Here is a 21,286-nt window from a genome sequence, read left to right as displayed (position 1 = left end):
GCAGCTGGACAGGAACAGCCATGAAACTACTGAGAGTAGTAACAGAATCCAAAGTTCTAACCTTGTCAGACTCTAACCCAGTTATACCCAAGACCCAGAGATGATTCTCCATGTTTCTGCCCACACTACCTGAGATGAGGCAATCCCAGCCAGGACAACCCGAGGGGAAAACCAAGCATCTATAGCTACAGTTTCCTTGATCTCAGGCTATAGCAACTGTCTCCCAACCCTAGAGAGCCACTCAACAGTTTCAGTTCAAAGACTACTGTGCGTTTCTACTTGAATTCTCCCAGCATTTCTCCTTCCACCTTCACTTTCCACAACAACAAAAACAACAACAAGATGCATAAAGCAAACAGGTGTGAATGAATAAGAATTCATGCGCTAAGCTCCAGTAAGGTCAAAAGCCAGCTATTCAACTCTGCTTCTAGGCCCCTACCATTACCCCAGAAGCATCAAGGTAGAAAAACCAAACAGCCACGGAAACAATACAACAGTCACTCTGCACACCCGCCTTCTAAGAACAAGGTAAAGATTAAACAGGACAGCAGAACAGACAACATTTCAACACTTTATATAACTGTCCCCAGGCAGGGGGCTGGCAATTGATACGAATAAGGTACTCTTTCAAAAGACTCACCTAAATGCTCAGTTTATGTAGAGGACCGGTTTCCCCGAAGATATTCTTGAAGCAAGCGAGAAGGCCACAGCAGGAATACCTAAAACAGTGAGAGGACACTGGAATCAAGTAAAGCTACAGACGACTGCTTCGTTGTTGACTTTTTTTAACAATTCAATCTATATATTTTGGTCATTTCCCCCACAATAAGCACAAAAGGAAGTAACTCAGGAAACAATGAATTTCCTCCTCAAGACATGGGCTGGGAATTTTCCTTACCAACAGGGAATTGACATCCCAAGACGTTTATTTAGAAGACCAAAATTATGTTACTGTTGGCCAAGAGGCAAAACACATTTTTTCCCTTCCTTGTAGAAGGAATGCTTTAATGGCTTTGGATTTCAACAAAAAAATAAATATATACATCTCCCTTCCTGCACCTACCCCCACCATGTCTAAACCAAAAATCCTAGGCACTGCACTGATTGTTTTTCAAGTTAGCACACCTCAGGTGTGCTCCTCTTTCACATTTCCCTATACTGCCCTGTATTACTTCAGTCCTCAGAGGCATTGAGAACTGACCATTCGACACCTTACTCCACAGATGGACAGTAAGCCATGGTAGAAGTCAATAAAACAGCACAGCCATAGCTCACCAACAGGAGTCACAGTCAGAAAACACATATGGAACAATGAAACAATCAACATCTGGATACAGAACCCAGAATTCCTTAGAAACAGACCCACGTACATGCATTGAACTCTAGGAAGCCTTGAGAAGATACTTGATAGATGCTGTTGGTTAGCTAGTTAGGAAGAGGAAAAATCTAGGTCTCTCTCTCTCAACACAAATTCAACTTGGAATCCTGTGAGTACCAGAAGAATATATCCGAGTAGTTTAATAATAGAGGAAGAGGAGAAGTCCTTACAAGCATCACACCAAAATCTTAAACTATCAAAGACTGAGGCATTTGGCTATCTACATTTTTTGAAAACTCTAAAATAAATAAATGGTAAAATTAAAATATACATAAAAAAGAATACTGGGGGGTGAGGACTTGGCTTAGAAGTTAATACTCGGCCAGCGCCGTGGCTCACTAGGCTAATCCTCCACCTTGCTGCGCCGGCACACCGGGTTCTAGTCCCGGTTGGGGCACTGGATTCTGTCCCGGTTGCCCCTCTTCCAGGCCAGCTCTCTGCTGTGGCCAGGGAGTGCAGTGGAGGCTGGCCCAAGTGCTTGGGCCCTGCACCCCATCGGAGACCAGGATAAGTACCTGGCTCCTGCTTTCGGATCAGTATGGTGCGCCGGCCGCAGCGGCCTTTGGAGGGTGAACCAATGGCAAAGACCTTTCTCTCTGTCTCTCTCTCTCACTGTCCACTCTGCCTGTAAAAAAAAAAAAAAAAAAAAAGAAGAAGAAGAAGAAGAAGGAAGAAGGAAGAAGGAAGAAGGAAGAAGAAGAAGAAGAAGTTGTTAATACTCAAGTTAGGACATCAGCATCCACACCATCAGGCAGGTGATGGATCAAGTACTTGGGTTCCTGCCACCCACATGGGAGGCCTGGATTGCACTCCAGCTCCAGGCTCTGCGCTTGACCCAGACCCAGCTACTGTATTTGGCATTTGGGTACTGAACCCAGTGGATGGGAGCATTCTCTCTTCCTTTCCTCTTATTTTTCCCCAATGAGATTAGTAACAATGCCAAAGACTGACAACAGCCAATGTTACGATCACTTTTTTGATGAGAATATAAACTGGGAAAATCAGTCTGTAGTCATTCGGACAACCGCATCAGCGTAGGCACCTGCAGACCACTTGATTCAAGAATCCCCTTCCAACAACTCACACACAGTAGGTAAGCAAGGAGTAAGTTATTTACTCTTCTTCTGCTTTCCCAGGCATGTTAACAGGAAGCTGGATTCGAAGTAGAGCACCCCAAACTCGTACAGGTACTTACATGACTTTACCCACTGTGCCACAGCGCCAGACCCTGCATCATTTGTAATAACAGCAGAAAAGAAGGCAAATGACTCTAAAGGCCTGCAAATAGGAGACATATTAAGTATACTACACACACTGAAGAAGATGGACGTCTAGACTTACCATTAGGAAAAGACAGCTACAATAACTTTGGATAATGAAACAAGTAAATAATCACGCGTAGAATGAGTCCATGTGTGTGTTCGTGAGTGTCCAGAGAGACATTAGAAGAATGTTTATTAAAATTCTTAGTAGATCCTGGTTATCAGAATTTTAGATTTCATTTTCCTGTAGTGTTTCAACTTACAGAATGTATGTCTTTTTTTCCTAAAGAAACACAGTGTAACTTTTTAAATCTTGTGTTTAAGTTTTCAATAAAATCCTACATAAATTCCTACCCTCCTTCTCTACTTCCTCTCTTGTTTTATGAGCACATATGCTACATGTGTGCTGGCACGAATGGCTCCAGGGAGCTCCCTTCCTCACCCCTAGCTCATTCCTGAGGGCCGCCTCATCCCTGCCCTCAGCTTCCTAGGACGACACTGCAGCCTCCTTGCAGTGCCTCCTTTCTGAGGTGTACTGTATGACTCAAGGCAGCTCAGGCAAGTCTGTTACCTGTGTCCAAAGAAATCCCAGCTAACATGTGTCTATTTTCCATCTTCTCAACCAGCCCATTCCATCTGAAAACAGAGTAGCAAACCTTGTGGTCATATGAAGATTTACTGCACACAACTAATGTTTCTCACTGACCTACAGCTAAAGTAACTGAAGCAAAAAGCTCAGAGCTAGTACTGTGGGGAGCAACCGGACTAGACTGAGTTACTGGAATTAAGACTTATTCTGTGCATCTGCTCTCCCACAATATGGCGCTGGGAGAGAAGTAAACAGCTTCCGCACAGCTGCCTCCAGTTCAACCAATTAACTGTAGGACTTGCTCCTGATTGGAGGAGAGCAGCGTACTCGGCGTGTGGGCAGCCGAGTTGGGATTGGCGGAGGAGGACTGTGGAGGAGGAGAGAGACGGCATGCACCAGGAACATCTATGGGGAACATCTAGCTGAAGGAACACCTGTGCAGCCCCCGAGAAGAGCCGGCCGGCGGTGTGCCGCTCCCCTGCGGAGGTGGGGAGTGTGGCTAGGGGGAACTGCCCTTCCACGGAGGTGGAGGGGATAGTAGCCAACCCGGGGGGAACCAGCGGCAAACCCGGGGAGGGCCGAGCAGACGAAAGAACAGCGCAGGGTCTTGTGTCGTTCCCCCACGAAGACGGGGAGCGACAAGTACAAAATTGGCAAAGACACTATTTAAAGAGACAGAAATAATTATTCCTAACAAGGGGATTGACAAAGAGACTACCTGAAAGATAATAAAAACAGAGGAGACTTAATTGTCCGCATGGGCCATTCCAATGGGTAAAATATTCACCACTATATGTTTAACCACTTCATCACTTATTTTATTGGGCTACATCATCTACAAAAAGATTGTTTTCTATTGCAATTATAAAATACAGAGACATATCCTATTATGCTCACTTTATCTCCAGCCAAATTGATTCTTCTCATCTCCTTATTTTTAAAGGTTGCGGAGATTCATGTAATACATGTATCCTCCTAATATCATAATTATAAGCTTGGCTTAAAAGTCATAATTCTTCACAGATTCACAAATCCTTTCATAGGTGGGCTGGACATAAATTACAAACCTAATTAACCCCCTTCATCTGCTAGTGGCTTCCCCTGCCCCTAAGAAGAGCAGACAAAGGACAAGAACCACCGTCTAATTTCAGAGATGAGCTATCTAGAGGCTTGACAGGGACTAAGTGTATCTATGACTACAGGCTACAATCCAGAGACCCCCATGGACCACCCAACGCCAGCTGCTGGCCTCTCTATTCTGATCCCTCCTTCATGCCAATCAAGTTCACGATAAAGTTGAGATGCATTAAGATTTTTGAGACAAAGCGTTGCATACAGGGAAGGCGACAGTTCAGTGGTTAAGAGGAAAGTGTCTGATTTCATTCAACCACTTACTTAACTGTCCCTTGGCCTCAGTGTGCCTTAAACTCTCTGCACATCAGTTCCTCCTCTGTAGTAATCCCAACAAAAGGGGGTGTTGTAAGGATTAAAGGAGGTACTGGAGCTAATACAATCAGCCATGCTCTGCGGTCACTCAGCTCAGTGGGAGCAAGGATGGGAACAGCTCACAGCAGAACCTCACTGACAGTCCTGATCCTATCAAGTCTACAGAGCAACATGCCTCCTTGCAGTCACACCTAACTACTGAAAATGCTACAGTAAACATGGGTAAGGTCTTTTTAAGCAAACAGGAATGGATTCAGAGGTACTAGCAGTTTGTTACTGAAAGCAAGCTTGCCTTAAAGTAACCTTCTCTGGATCATCCTATGAGAAATCATTTGGCAACGTGCATGCTGCACCTTTTCTGGAGTATCCAAGAGGCTCAGGAAGGTGCAGCCCAAAGTCAGCAGAACATACTGCTGAAAATGCCCCTCACCACCTGCAAGACTTATCTCGTTCTGCATCCCAGAGCACATCCAATTTGCTTGGGTACAAAGCTACTCAACACCAGGGCACAGAGGGGGAACTTTTAGCTATTTTTGGCTATTGTGAGAATGAAATGACAGACTATAGGTGAAGGTCTCTCTTCATAATGCCTAGAAACCAGTAAGTGTTCAATAAAAGATATACCCAATATTATGATCTTAACGGCACTCAAGAAACAAGCCGTCTATTAACAAATCTGATGGTAGGGCCAGCACTGTGCCATAGTGGGTAAAGCCGCTGCCTGCAATGCCATGTGGGGAGCAACCCGGACTAGATTAAGTTATTGGAATTAAGACTTATTCTATGCATCTGCTCTCCCACAATATGGCGCTGGGAGAGAAGAAAACAGCTTCTACACAGCTGCCTCCAGTTCAGCCAATAAACTGTAGGACCTGCTCCTGATTGGAGGAGAGCAGCACGCTCGGCGTGTGGGCAGCCGAGTTGGGATTGGCAGAGGAGGACTATAAAGGAGGAGAGAGACAGCATGCACCAGGAACATCTAAGGGGAACATCTAAGGGGAACACCTGTGCAGCCCCCGAGAGAGCCGGCCGGCGGTGTGCTGCTCCCCTGTGGAAGTGGGGAATGTGGCAGGGGGAACCGCCCTTCCACGGAGGTGGAAGGGACAGTAGCCAACCCGGGAAGAACCAGCAGCAAACCCGGGGAGGGCCGAGCAGACAAAAGAACAGCGCAGGGTCCTGTGTCGTTCCTCCACGAAGACGGGGAGCGACAGTGCCAGAATCTCATTTAGGTGCCAAATTGAGTTCCAGCTGCTTCCCTTCCAATCCAGCTCTCTGCTGGTAGTCTGGGAAAGCAGTAGAAGATGGTCCAAGTCCTTGGACACCTGCACCCACATGAGAGACCCAGAAGAAGCTCCTGGCTCCTAGCTCTAGATCAGCCCAGGTCTAGCCGTTGCAATAATTTGGAGAGTAAATCAGTGGATGAAAGACCTCTCTCTCCTCTCTCTTTTTCTCTTTCTCTGCCACTCTGTAACTCTGCCTTGCAAATAAACAAAACTTAAAAAACAAAGATTGCAAAATGCATTCTCAGTTTATAAAAAAAAAAATCTGATTGTGGCTGTACAAGACACTTTTCTACTGTGAGAATTATATGAATTCTTGTTTTCCATATTTCACTTGGCATAATTCCCACAGGAAGGTGGGTCCAAGTTGAAGGGAATCTGAAGAAGCTGCAGGATGCATAGGACAGAACCTCAATATGTGCCACAAACCCTAAGAAGTCTGGAACACATTTCATTCAAAGCAGGGGACAGAACAACATCACACTCATGTTTTACACTAGCACCCACCTGCGCAGCATCAAAATCAGAACACTGGGCACTATCCCAAGCATTGCTGTTGCCCAGAGTTAACAGAAGTACCAGCCCAAGTGGAGAAAATCCCCTACATCTAGCTACAGGCGCACAGAATATACCCTGGTGTCGCTCCCCGTCTTCGTGGAGGAACGACACAGGACCCTGCGCTGTTCTTTCGTCTGCTCGGCCCTCCCCGGGTTTGCTGCTGGTTCTTCCCGGGTTGGCTACTGTCCCTTCCACCTCCGTGGAAGGGCAGTTCCCCCTGGCCACATTCCCCACTTCCGCAGGGGAGCGGCACACCGCCGGCCGGCTCTCTTGGGGGCTGCACAGGTGTTCCCCTTAGATGTTCCCCTTGGATGTTCCTGGTGCATGCCGTCTCTCTCCTCCTTTATAGTCCTCCTCCGCCAATCCCAACTCGGCTGCCCACACGCCGAGTACGCTGCTCTCCTCCAATCAGGAGCAAGTCCTACAGTTTATTGGCTGAACTGGAGGCAGCTGTGTAGAAGCTGTTTTCTTCTCTCCCAGCGCCATATTGTGGGAGAGCAGATGCATAGAATAAGTCTTAATTCCAGTAACTTAGTCTAGTCCGAGTTGCTCCCCACACCCTGGGCCTGAAGTTACCACTAACATTTGACGCTCAAAGTCTTAAAACATGAAAAGCAAAGAAATTAATCAAAGAGTTCTGTAATAGCAATGGAAAGAGGCAAAGAGAGAGAGAGAGAGACAGTCTGAAAGCAAAATTCCCCCAATGTCCCCCAACTCTGACCACTTGCCCAGGACTTGTCCCATCTGCTTTTGCTGAAATCGTGAGAGCATTTTCCTTTGTAGTCCAACAGAGTCCAGCTCTACTTGGTCACAACATCTACTAGGCCAGAAGGTGCAAGGGGAATGCCCAAATCTCTGCTCACAGATTCTGCTCGATGACTTATCTGCTACAGGCTTGGTGGTGGGCCAAGGTCAAAGGGAACAATCAAGAACCAGCAGACAGCATCAGCAGTGATATCCCTCAAAGATGACAAGCGATATTCTTCCCTGTCTTTTGCAGAGAAAAGAGACCCTACAGGAAAGCTCCAGAAATCCCTTTCTATTCCTCTAAAACCTGCATCCTGAGAGCAAAGAGGGATTATGTGCAAAACAGAGTCTCAGTGGAAATACAAAAGATGTCAGTTTCAGCAAACTAAAGGAATTTCTCTAATGCAGAGCATTTCAGATGCTTTAAAAGTGCTAATGTCGACTCTGAGAAGGGCTCCAACCTTATCTGCACACAGACTTCTTTCTCTCTCTGTTCCAAATGCCCCCACAACACTTTGGAAAATAATGTTTCAATTTGTTCTTTCCTGTAGATGACTACTGAAGGGGCACTAGACCACTATACTCACAATTCAGTAACTAAGAGAATGATCATTTAATGGTGCAGATAATCTTAATGCAAAACAGCGTGGAGCATGTGCTCTCTAAGAGGACAACTGAGTGCTATCCTGCTCTACAGGGCTCAGTCCATGTAACGCTTTTCATAACAAAAATCAGACATGCCGTGAATTCCTTGCTCTTCTGTAATTCTCTTAAAATTTTATGAACACTTACAATAAAAATAAATTCCATCTATCTATCTGCCTAATGCAAACTCCATCAGAACAAAGGACTCTGCCTGAAACAGTGCCACATCCCCCGTACTTCAATGGACCAAGTACAAGGATGTTCCATACATTTTGGCCTTATGAACACACGAGTAAGAATGAAGAAATAAACCATTCTTAAATCTATCACTGGGCACAATATTGTGGCAAAGTGGGTGAAGCTGCCTTCTGCAATGCCAGGATCCCATATGAATTCCAGTTCCAGTCCCAGATACTCCACTTTTGATCCAGTTCCCTGTAAATCTACCTGAGAAAGCAGAAGATGGCCCCAAGTACTTGGATCCCTGCCACCACTGTGGGAGACCAGGATGGAGTTTTAGGCTCATGGCTTCAGCTTGACCCAGTAGTCCCAGCTGTTGCAGCCATTTAGGGAGTGAACCAGAGGACGGAAGATCTCTTTCTCTATTTTTCCCTCCCTCTAACTCTGCCTTTCAAATACATTAAAAAAAAAAACTTAAAAAAAATGCATTTTTAACCTGTTATTTCCTGAACTGGCCAAAACATTCATCCCATAGTTGTATGTTTTAAATTAACTTAGAAATGCTTGTTCTAAATTTTTTTATTTTTCTCTTTTCTTAAGAACTTTTCTTTCTCCCATTTTAATCCCAGCCTAGTCTCCCACATTTTGCAAGGCCCAGGACAAAAAGGAAGAGAGTGGAGAAAGTATTTTTCCTTATGACTTTTGGGCAAGAACAAACTTTCTGTCTCTAGACCAACCACCTTATTAAGTGTATCACTGCAGCCCATTGTTTCCAATAAAAGCCTAATTAACTAACATTCAAACGATGAGGAATTTTCAATTAATCAGATTTATACAGAGGATCTCCTCTGAGAGAAGAGAGAAAAAACACATTCATCTTTTTAGAAGAGGCTACTCCACAAAAGTCAGCACCACTGATGTGCTGGGGGAAAAAACAAAAACAAAAAAAACAGCAACTCAGCATGGAGTGCAGATATCATGAAATATCTGACACTATTAATTTACAGTTAATATTCTGAACATCATGTTTAAACTGGGATGTTCCAGCACCTCCAAATGAACAAATACAAACTTCAATGTTTTTGTTCAACTCAATTAACTATGATAAAATCTGGCAATGCATTTTAGAAAAACATGAATTTTTTTAAGGCAGAAGGAGAGCAAAAAGCAGGAAAATAGTTCCTAATGTTTCCTAAGTCATTCAGAAAATGATAATAATTTGACCCTCTGTACCCTCAATCCTCACAGGAAGCAGGGTGTGGCCAGGGTGTTCCTAACAGGCGATCCCAGCTTCTGGCTGGGCTCTAGGCTTTTCTACTACCACAGTGCTGCCCAGTTCGTGGCTTGCCAGCCTCCCTGCACCACCAGGGTAAACCAGCCAGGACACTCATTTGAGTTGGGTCCTCGATCCCACAAAATCCAGGCTAACCCCTCAGGCTGCAGGCCTTGCTGTCCTATCTCCTCCCCTCCAGCATAACCTGCCCTGGATGTCTGTGCTCTGGCACCACTGCCCCAATGTTCCCCGTGCCCTGCACCCTCTGAACTGCTTCCCCTAAAAGGCCTTTGACGTCCACTCCTCCAAGCCTAGAACAGCCTTCCCAAGCCTGCACTCATCCCACTGCTCATCGAGGCACACCTGCTACAGGACAACTTCATTGACTGGATCCTTCATTTCTGTACACTGAAATCATCTAATCAGGTACCTACATTCCTTACTGTCGCTCCCCCTCTTCGTGGAGGAGCAACACTGAACCCTGCGCTGTTCTTTTCGTCTGCTCGGCCCTCCCCGGGTTTGCTGCTGGTTCTTCCCGGGTTGGCTACTATCCCTTCCACCTCCGTGGAAGGGCGGTTCCCCCTGGCCGCTTTCCCCACTTCCACAGGGGAGCGGCACACCGCCGGCCGGCTCTCTTGGGGGCTGCACAGGTGTTCCCTCAGATGTTCCCCTTAGATGTTCCCTTTAGATGTTCCTCGTGCATGCCGTCTCTCTCCTCCTTTATAGTCCTCCTCCGCCAATCCCAACTCGGCTGCCCACACGCCGAGTACGCTGCTCTCCTCCAATCAGGAGCAAGTCCTACAGTTTATTGGCTGAACTGGAGGCAGCTGTGCAGAAGCTGTTTACTTCTCTCCCAGCGCCATATTGTGGGAGAGCAGATGCATAGAATAAGTCTTAATTCCAGTAACTCAGTCCAGTCCGGGCTGCTCCCCACAGATCCCCCTTTCTTTTTATTTTTTGGCGTTGATACGCGCCTGTCTTCGGTGTCCCGCGGCACACACTCTGCTCTACTTGCTAGAGTTGCCACAGGTTCTTACAAGTCCTATCAATCAGGCAAACCGAATCCGGGTCCTCTCTTCGCCATGTTGTGAGGAGGTTTTTAGGCGCTGATGCGTGCCTGTGTTCGGTGACCTGCGGCTCATACTTTGGTCGAGCCGCCTGCTGGCGCTTACCGCCTTAATCAGGCAGACCGAATCCAAGCCTCCTAATTGCTGTATTGTGGGGAGGCCTTACTGATGTTAATTCGTGCCTGTCTTCGGTGACCTGCGGCGCATAAGCTGCTAGCCGCCGCAGGTGCTCATCGCCTCACTAATCGGGCAGACCGAATCCAAGCCTTCTAATTGCAGTATTGTAGGGAGGCCTTTCTATTTCTCTATTTCTCTATCTCCGGGCATTCCTATTTCTCCCATTTTACTTCTGTCTGCCAACATTCCCATTTCTCTCATTTTACTTCTAAACTTCTGTTTCTCTTATCCCTGCGGCTTCCCGGCGCCTCGCCCTGCCGGCAGGCTCCGCCCCGAGGCTACTTCTCGGCGCCTCGCCGGCTCTGAGCCGCTTCAGCCTGCGCCTCTCTCATCTGCGCGGCTCGGCTTTGCGCGCACACTCCGCGGTTACTCACTAGCCCTTTCGCGTCTGAACCACGGCCTCACGCCAGCCCCGCTTTCCCTATCTATTCACGCCCCGTGCTCTCTCTGCACGCAGCGGCTTCCGCGAGTCACACAGCGTAGCTTGCGTCTCCACCACTAGCATTCAATCCAAGTTCCCCGGGCTAGCCTGGCGAATTCAACCCAGCTTACGTCTCCGCCCCACGGTTTGGCTTCCCGTCCTTTGCTCCCCGGGCTAATCAGACGGATCCCAATCAGGCTTATGTTTCCGCTTCTGGTTTTAACTTTTCGCCCCCTATTCCTGGGCTAACTTGAGAATCCCAAAGTGGCTTTCGTTTCCGCCTCGGCCTGCCCCCCGCGGCTTCAATTTCCCTAACATTTTTCTCTACCCGGTATGTTTCCCCAAGCTTTCCTCCAACAATACTCCTCCCTCATTTCTCCTAGCCTCTCCCCACAGTCCGCATCCGAGTCTGTTTGTTCTAGCTTTCACTTTCGCTTTCGACCTTAGAGATTTCTCCCAGCTTCCCCCCGTAGTCCGTATCTGAGTCTATGCCTAGGCTTTCAATAGCTTCTTCCGGCACCTTTTTCGTCCGGCTTTTCCCTAGGCTGTTTGCTAGTCTCTCTCTCCGATATTTTCCCTAGGCTGTTTGCTAGTCTCTCTCTCTCTCCGGTATTTTCCACTTCTTCCCGTTTCTTCCCTCCTAAGTTTCCTATCCGTCCTAAGTTTCCTATCTGAGTCACGGCACCATTATGTCGCTCCCCCTCTTCGTGGAGGAGCAACACTGAACCCTGCGCTGTTCTTTTCGTCTGCTCGGCCCTCCCCAGGTTTGCTGCTGGTTCTTCCTGGGTTGGCTACTATCCCTTCCACCTCCGTGGAAGGGCGGTTCCCCCTGGCCGCTTTCCCCACTTCCACAGGGGAGCGGCACACCGCCGGCCGGCTCTCTTGGGGGCTGCACAGGTGTTCCCTCAGATGTTCCCCTTAGATGTTCCCTTTAGATGTTCCTCGTGCATGCCGTCTCTCTCCTCCTTTATAGTCCTCCTCCGCCAATCCCAACTCGGCTGCCCACACGCCGAGTACGCTGCTCTCCTCCAATCAGGAGCAAGTCCTACAGTTTATTGGCTGAACTGGAGGCAGCTGTGCGGAAGCTGTTTACTTCTCTCCCAGTGCCATATTGTGGGAGAGCAGATGCATAGAATAAGTCTTAATTCCAGTAACTCAGTCCAGTCCGGGCTGCTCCCCACACCTTACTAGCTCATGGGCTCCTGGAGGGCAACAACTGTGGCTTCTCCCATATTTTCTCTTCAGTTCAAAGCCCAGTTCCTAACACAGTAAGTGCGCACGAACTATCTGAAGAAGTTACAAACGTTATCTGTAGGAGTAGTATCTGCAAGGAAGCAGGACAGGCATAGAGGTCCTCAAGATGCTAGGATATAGCTCTGAGTTGAGATGGAGTCAGGCATGTGTCTGTGTGCACACACACGTGTGTGCGCTCATGCAGATACATAGGCACTAGGCTTCAAGGTCCCAGCTAAGGCTCTCCTTTGCCTCCCAGTCTCCAGGACTGGGCAGTGACTCACACCCTTCTTCCACAAACCTGAGGTTTGGCTTGCCTTCTGTTAAGGAAATATACTTTTCCATATTTATGCCTTCTTTCTAATCTCCAGAGCAAACATGGCTTTCTGAGGTATAACAACTGGAGACTGGAAAAGAAAGACTTCTCCCTGTAAACTCTTCCCATCCTTAAACCCTAGGGCATGCCTGTTATTCACTCATGTTCTTCTCTGGGAGAACACAAGTCATAGACAGAGCACTAATGGTAGAAGCTGGCACACATGGATCCTGGAGTGATGCTTAGCATCCACTGAGTGAGAACGTTGTGCAGAGGGTGGTTTGCAGTGAGAAGTTGCACTGCAGAAAGCAAGAAGGCACAGTGTACAGTGGCATCACCAAGGACTGGGGAAAACAAGGTAGCAAGTCACCAAAAGACACTAAGGAAATTGAACGCATTTACCAAGCGAAAGCAGTCAGTCTAAAAAGGTTACTTCAAGCAGGATTCCAGATAGGTGATAGCCCAGAAAAGGCTCAATGATAAGATGGTAAAGAGATCCACGGCCGACCGGGGCTAGGGGGAAAAGGTAATTAAGCAGATAACAAAGCACAGTTAGGGCCGTGAAACTGTTCTACAATGGTGGACACGTGTCCTCAGACACATGGAATGGTGGGCACACATCCTTATATATTTGTCCAAACTCACAGAATGTACAACACCAAGAATAACCCTCCTGTGAACTATAGACTTTAGATGACAAGGACGGGCGGCGCCGCGGCTCCATAGGCTAATCTTCCACCTAGCGGCGCCGGCACACCGGGCCACTCACTTTGTTTTTAGGAAAAAGAATTAGGAGATGCATGTTTCATGGTGAGTAGGAGTGTGGCATGATAAATAAATCACTGAATGGCACTGGTACTATCTAAGTAGTAATGGCTCCACTCCCCCGTATTAATAGTAATGATCAGGCCAGCGCCACGGCTCACTAGGCTAATCCTCCGCCTTGCGGCACCGGCACACCAGGTTCTAGTCCCAGTCGGGGCACCGTATTCTGTCCCGGTTGCCCCTCTTCCAGGCCAGCTCTCTGCTGTGGCCAGGGAGTGCAGTGGAGGATGGCCCAAGTGCATGGACCCTGCACCTGCATGGGAGACCAGGATAAGTACCTGGCTCCTGCCATCGGATCAGCGTGGTGCGCCGGCCGCAGCGCACCGGCCGCGGCGGCCATTGGAGGGTAAACCAACGGCAAAAGGAAGACCTTTCTCTCTGTCTCTCTCTCTCTCACTGTCCACTCTGCCTGTCAAAAAAAAAAAAAAAAAAAAAGATGACAAGGACATGCCAACAAAGATTGAGGCACTAACAAATGTGGCACTCTGGGGCATGATGCTGATCAGGCTGTGTGTGTGGTGGTTGAAGTACATGCGTGGGATACTGATCGTGGAAGGAGGGACGGTGGAAGCACATGTATGGGATGCTGATCATGGTGGGGAGGCTGCATTGCGCGAGGTTGAAGTACATGTATGGGATCTCTGCATTTTCCACTCAAATTTGTTGTGAACCCAAAACTGCTCCACAAAACCAAGTCTACTAAAATATACAATTTTAAAAAAGCATACAGAGAAAGAATATGTCGTGTTGCAGATGCCCCCAGAGTACCCTTATATGGAGTCCCTTACCATTGCAGGTCAACTATGGAGAAAGGTCAAAAGTGACAAGTTGGCTCAGCTCTGGAAGCAGCAATGCGGGGGCCCCAACTGGAGATCATCTGCATCTATCCAAGCACACAGGTGAAACAGGCGCTGCACAGGCACGGCTCCATGTTGTTAGAGCTGACCCTGGGAAGGTGCACCCTCCACTAGTCCTATTCTCACTACCATACCGCCCTGACATTGAACAAGAGGACCACTCCTGCACACCAGTACCCCAGGAATAGCTTCTTTTAGTGAAACAATCCAGTGGAAGGATATTAAGACAACCTGACTTCCTGAAGTGACAAAACATCTGGTTTCCCCGAGCACCTGTGGGGCTACAGCTAGAAGATGTAGAGGCACATACCTAGGATCACCCACAACCACGGAATCCCCCAACCCTCAGAGCCTGCCTGCCTGGCTGCTGGGAGCCGATGCACTGCAACATCAAGCCAAAGGAACAAAGAGTCAAAGTGCACTGTGAAATTTCTCTAGGCCCTTAGCCACCTTAGATACAGATCATGAACTAGAAGATGGGGTCATCCCAGACAATGGTTTGGCTAAACAAGGCCAAATCAGATGCTCAGGTATACATAATGTGGAAATCATGGACTCTTCCCTTTGATAAATAAGAACCTGTCACCTCTTGGCTCTGATTAGCAACTATTGTAACCCTCAAAGCGCATCTTTCAAAAGCAATTTCGCTGCCCTACAATCTCCTAGCACAAGAAACCCGGTCTTCATAAATTGCCTGCCTATTTTCCAGAAAGCAAAAATCCCTCATCTCTTTCCTCAGACAGACAGCAATTCTCTGCATATTGATTAAGGTCCATGTCATTCAAAACCCAAATGCCCACCTCCAGTAAACTGTACTAGTGTACGGCCTCCTCCACTCAGTATACCCATTACCCTTGTGTCACTTCCCTCCTGTCCCTGAGTTGTCACTAAGTCTCTTCCCTTACTTTTGGCACTCTGATTTTTCATAGGCCTTATAGGTTTCTCTAATTTGTTAATTCATGATATTATGTTGTGTTCTTTCTAACACCTGTTCCACACAGGGTTATAAGACTACAGCAAACAAGGGACACTGCTGGGTCACCCAGGCCAGGGCATCACATTCCCTCTCACACATGCTGAGAGTGTAAGCATAGCTTGGGTGGCTGGCTCCTCTCTGACAGGCAGCTGAGAGGTCTCCTTGCACACACAGGCTGATGCAAAGGCCACACGAGCACAACACACCTGCAGCCAACACTGACTTCCTCTGCTCCCTGCTTGTAATCTCTTGGTTCTCTAACTAGAACAAAATCTCTGCCAAAGGGGAAGGCACTTGACCCAATGGTTAACGTACCACGTGGGATACCCACAATCCTGCCTGGGACTGTGTGCCAGCTCTGTTTCCAATTCCAGCTTCCTGCTAATGCACACCTTGAGAGGCGGCAGTGATAGCTCAAGTACTTGGGTCTGGATTGAATTTCAGGCATCTGGCCCAGCACTGACTATTACGGGTATTTGGGAAGTGAATCACCTGGTGGAAGATCCCTCCCTTTTTTATTAAAAATAAACAAACTATGACAGCAGGATCAGGACTCACTACTCTCCTGCCTCTCTCTAAGGCACTTTCAATGTGTAGAATATTCAGTAGGGGTAGTCCTCTGTATCTGCTGCTTCTGCATCCATGAATTCAACCAACTGCAGATGAAAAATCGTGTCAATATTTAAAGTGTGAACTATTTTGTTATTATCTGTGAGGAACAGAACAACTACTTATACAGCATTTGCATTGTTTTAGGCATCTGCGGTATTCTAGGATTATTGAAAACATTTGGGAGGATGTATATAAATTATATGCAAATACCACACCCTTTCATACAAGGGGCTTGGGTGTTTAGGGATCTGGAATCCAAGGGGATTCTTGGACCCAGTGCCATGTAAGACTGTTTTTTTGTGTTTTTAAGTTTTTTAAAAATGTATTTGGTAGACAGTTCCTATCTGCTGATTCACTTACCAAATGCCTACAACAGCTGGAGCTGGAGCCAGAGCCACGAAAACTAATCCTGCAATGGAATGAGTTGTGCCATCACTGCTAATTCCTGGAGTCTGAATTCAGGGGAAGCTGACGTCAGAAGCCAGAGGAGATACGACTTCTGCTTTAAAAAAGTCTAATTCAGAGTAGCAAAAGTAGGGGAAGAGACTTAGGGTGACAACTCAGGAAGAGTAACCCAAATACTCCCATGCGGCATGCACGCATCTTAACCAGCTTTGTAACCAGTAGGCCAAAGGCCCACCTGCATGGATGGTTTTCTACCAGTGTTTTCCAATTCACAGCAGTGACTTGTGGGTAATGAGATTTCAGAATTTATTTTCTTTCCAACCTCATGGGCCAAACAGATATGACTTCTGCTTTACAAAAGTCAAATGTATACAAAACAAAGATGTTATAATGAACCCCTAGGTGCCCATCTCTCAGCTTCAAGAGTTACCAATTCACAGCCAATCTTACTGCATCCACACTGGCTTCTATTTCCTCCTGAACCCTCTCTGGAGACTATTTTGAAGCAATTATCAGATATGATATGGTTCAGACATAAATTTTTTAAAATACTCAGTTTTATTTATTTGAAAGGCAGACTTACAGAGAGAGGGAGAGACAGAGAGATCTTCCACCTTTGGTTCACTCCCCAGATGGCCACAACGGCTGGGACTGTGCTATGCCAAAGCCAGGAACTTCATCTTGGTCTCCCATGTGGGTGCAGAGGCCCAAGTACTTGGGCCATCCTTTGCGCATCAGCAATTCCCAGGTACATTGGCAGGGAGCTGGATTGGAAGTAGAGCTGCCAGGACTCAAACTGGTACCCATACAGGACACCAGAATTGCAGGCAGTGGCTTAACCCACTACGCCACAGTGCCAAACTCAAAATACAAATATTTTAAAAATTATTACTCTTAATCATAAAAAGCACAATAAAGCTGCCTTCACTGAGTCAGGGGCGAAAAAAAAACACAGATTCTATGTTTACCAAATAAAGTTACAGTGATTTCATTTTCTGTCCCTGCTGCACATAGCAAGCATAGGTGACTTTGTCACAACCCCTGATGGTCCAGGGGCTGGCTGGGTGACCTTGGGCAGGACACCTCCCATCCAAGCTGTCACTCAGGGCAGAGGACAGCCAAACACAGGACCCTTGTGCCCCAGCTAGCCTTCCAGGGCTCTTGGCCTCACGACACAACCAGACCTTTTTGTTTCCCCTTTTTGTCCTGAATATTTCTATGTCTGTTGTTGCCAGCCCCAGTTTCCCTACCCTGAATAACTTAGTCCCTGCTTGCTCTTTGTCAAAAATAGAATGAATATAATATACTCAAATAGTTAAGTCTTCCCAGGACCACGTTTCCTTCCTGGCACCCTGTTACTTGGGGAGTAAGGAAGAATCATCCCATTATCATTCTTCTCTCTCCTCTCCAATCTCTTGAAATGAAAAGCAAAAAATATAAAGTCACGTCCTGCTTGAGTCTCTCCTGGTAGCACAAATGAAAGCAATTCTTGGGCTCCCTCCCTGGCCTTCGAATGAGAAAACCCAATGCCCTCACAAGGCTCACCTACTAAAAAGGCACCCGCACAGCTGGCCAGAGGCCTCTGGGGAAGGGACACCTCCTTGGAGGGTTCATGCTAACAGTGATGTCATTTTAAAGTCATGTTGGGCCCAATCATAGTTCAAATATAAACTACTCAAAGAATTAGGTAAATTATCTGCCTCCTGGTGGACTGCGATTCTCTAGCAGCCACTGGCCACATGCAGCTACTGGGCACCAGAAATGGGGCCATTTCAAAATCAGATGTGTGAGAAGCACCAAGTACGTGGCTGAATTCAAAGTCTTAGTGCAAAAACAAATAAATAAATAAAATATCCCCTTAATGCTTTTTAATGCTTTTCAGGTTCATTATATTTTGAGATGGTTAAAGTATTAAAATTTTACTCATTTAATGAAGCTACAGAGATTTAAAAATTATACATGCATTTGATGATGTACTTTGAGAATGCTGCTCCTCTAGATTCTAATTCTTTTCACAGCATCATAAGCATGCTTCATGTCAGTTACCATAAATAGTCTTAGCTGAATGACTCTAAAACAAAAATTAATTCACTTGGATTTCTTTGTTGAATTCTTTTGTATACTTTCCACAATTTCTGCCAATTGTCATTAAGATTTAAATATTAAGTGCCCCAGTAAGACATCCACAGCCACTTAAGCATAAAAATATTGCATCATGACAATAGACCCTTCCAGACCGAGAGTCAAAATATTTAACTGTTGTGCTACTCCAAAAGCAATTCTGATCCTAATTTTTTAACCTAACAATCAAAATATCACAAAATTATGTCTCACTGATTTGACATAGGATACCAGAATTTCATTCCACACAGCTGAGCAAACATTCAAAGCCACAGTCCCACAAGACACAATAGGGCTGGGCACTCCCCAGTAAGCCCCAGGGGCCCCTCACCTGCCTTGCAGTGGTCTGCTGTGGCTGAGATGACAAACATCTGATCATTGAGCCATGTCTGTCCTTTCAAAGGTAAGTCACACACAGGTTACTGCCCGGCCTCTGAAGGTCGAGGGACTCAAGGGTGCTTCCTAGCAGCAGTCTCCTAACGGCCAGCAGGGACCGGAGAGTGGACTCAACTTGGTTTAAAAATAAATAAATAAAGTGACTTCATGGAAATGGATGAGAATAACTTCCGTTACTTAGCCCAGGGCTACCCAAAGCATGGCCTATACCAGCCTGTGACTGATCTGCAAGGGTGCAACTACCGCAATCAAGGATAAACATTTTGGAAACTTTTCTGGCAATGTTATCCAGTAACGTACATAGGTTACATCCCATTTTTAAAAATGTGCCAAACTTTAACATGTTTTCTCCACCCATCTCATTTTCATTGGATCTTACCGAAGCATATCAACATCTATGAAAACACCAGTTCTTCCTTCAAGGTGATCCCAGAAGCACTGGTCCAGACCAACTCAACATAAGACCCAATTTTCGGGTGACCTCCTTCTGTGGCATCAAGACAAATGGCCAAAGGAAGACGTCTCTACCTCTCCAGGAGGAAAACCTCACTGAGAGTGAGTCGAAGAATGATACCCATGGCATTCAGCTAGCATTAGGATCTGTCACCTATCTTTACATCTACAACTAAAATACCATGGATCATAAACTACACTGAGATCTAATACAGTGTTGATGGGTCCTGATTCTAGAAATACAAAATTATATACAAACTGGAGCTCAAATCTGAAAGTATTATAACTCATCTAAGCAAACTGTAAAGTATTGGTAATACACACACAGAAAAAAATTTTTTAAAAAGCCTTCCAAATTGAGGTTAAACGCTAATAATTATTAGCAAAATAAGGAGACTATCATTAAGCACCAACTATGTACAAAGTGTTCTTAGAGACACAAAAGTGGAGAGTCCCTCCAGAATCCATGATCAAGAAGGGAAGATGGACGGCACCCAGATGAGGAGGGAGTTAAACAGCCGACAGCTTCCAGTGTCTGCCACTAGCAGTCCCTCCAGTTCCACTGAGTCTCAAAGCTCCTGAACCCTGCGCTGAGAAGGGGCTCCGAGGGGACTCCCCCTCCCTGTCTTTGACCTGAGGTGAAAGCAATGTAGGAGCACTTGGGTACCTGAGCTCCCATCCCGCCTCCAACATGCACCAGCGTTCTCTGTGTCCAGCAGTTTGCCTTCAGTGTCTTCATCTGTAAAATGGAATGATAAGGCACACGCCCCAGGGTTTCAGGGAGAGCTCCTTCTGTTGTTCAGAGATTTGGGGATCAGGGCAAGCTGCAGACTGAAGGGAAGGAGCAAAAGGAAAAGGAGAGACCATAGCTTAGGGAACAAAGAGCTTCCTGGAGGAAGGAACCCCTGGAGAGAGAAAAGGGGGCAGTTTCTCCTACCCCAAGTGCTCTTCTCTCAGGCTGGAAGAGCTGCAGGGAGAGGGGCAGGCAGCCAGGCAGGTGGCAGGTGGCTATCCCAGCAAACACTGAGGTATAGGAAGAGGGTGAGAGCATGCACCAGGGGCCCTTAAAAAGACGCATGTGGGATGAGGACCGAGAAGCATGGGCTGTCGTGTGAGCTGATGCCCGACTCTGCATCACGCAGTGCACCGGGATGACCTGCACTGCCTGTGTCCACCAGGGTCCTGGGCAAGAACACTGTGGAGCTGGGGTCACTCCAAGGCGACTTAGGAAGGAGTGAAAGCATGGGTGCCAGGTGGAGAGCGAGGAAGAAGAGCAGTTCTCACAGGCACACTCCAGCAAGGTCGAGGAGCACGTGCAACCAGGATGGAAAGAAAAAGTCAGCAGGGGCCCAAATGGTAGGAAAAGCACACCTGGCTGAGGGTGTGGAGGTGACAACTGGTCAGTGACCGGTAAGGAGGCTTTGGAGAGCCAAAGGGGAGAAGCCACCAGGTCAGGACAGGGGACAGTATGGCAGGAGGAGGCGATGGACAAGCACAGAAGGCAGGAGAAAGGTGCACACAGACCCTGCCAGGGTATGGGACCTGGGAGGGGGAGGGGCAGGGCCCCTAAGAGTCACCTGCTCAACAGATGTGAGAAGAGCAGTCCAGCTCACTCTTGCTGCCGCTGGCACACGCAGCAAAGTTGGCCTGACATTTCTACGCACTTCCAGAACCCTGGCTGGGAACACAAATGCTGGCATCAAAAAGGCTGACCAGGAGTAGGTTTTTAAAAAAGTTTCAACTACGGGAAAAAGGGAAAAGAAAAAGGCCAATAGTCACCAAGGACAGGTGTGCGGGGAGGAGCCGTCAGGCAAGCCAAGGGACCTGCTAGCTGAGCATGTACCTTGAGACACTGCTGTGCCAGTGTCGAGCCACAGAACCTCGAAAAAAGGCAGAGAATCATAGGCAAAGCAAGTGTCTCTGAGGTTCCTGCCAGTGCCTGCACTGGGCCCAGCAACCCCACATAAGCATACCAGGAGCAAAGCAGAATAAAGATGACTTCTGGTATCTGTCCTGCTCCCGGGCAGTTTAAGTAATAGAAGGGATCATACAGACTACAAGAGACATAA

At 47.1% G+C, this 21,286-nt stretch overlaps 1 protein-coding gene across 25 annotated transcripts in view; it reads right to left on the bottom strand.

Annotated features, from left to right (window-relative positions):
• The window catches only part of TLN2 (talin 2), a 480,480-nt gene that overhangs the window by 273,775 nt on the left and 185,419 nt on the right, over positions 1-21,286 (bottom strand). For 20 of the 25 annotated variants that reach the window (XM_070054308.1, XM_070054305.1, XM_070054330.1 and 17 more), the window contains one exon: positions 641-719. The exons of the other annotated variants lie outside the window; for them this stretch is intronic. The gene's annotated coding sequence lies outside the window, so the exon portion shown is untranslated. The remainder of the gene's footprint in view (positions 1-640; positions 720-21,286) is intronic. 25 annotated transcript variants of the gene reach the window in all.

Source organism: Oryctolagus cuniculus, chromosome 12 (genome assembly GCF_964237555.1).
Source record: "Oryctolagus cuniculus chromosome 12, mOryCun1.1, whole genome shotgun sequence".
Classification (NCBI taxonomy): Eukaryota; Metazoa; Chordata; class Mammalia; order Lagomorpha; family Leporidae; genus Oryctolagus; species Oryctolagus cuniculus.
This window is presented reverse-complemented; position numbering and strand designations above follow the sequence as displayed.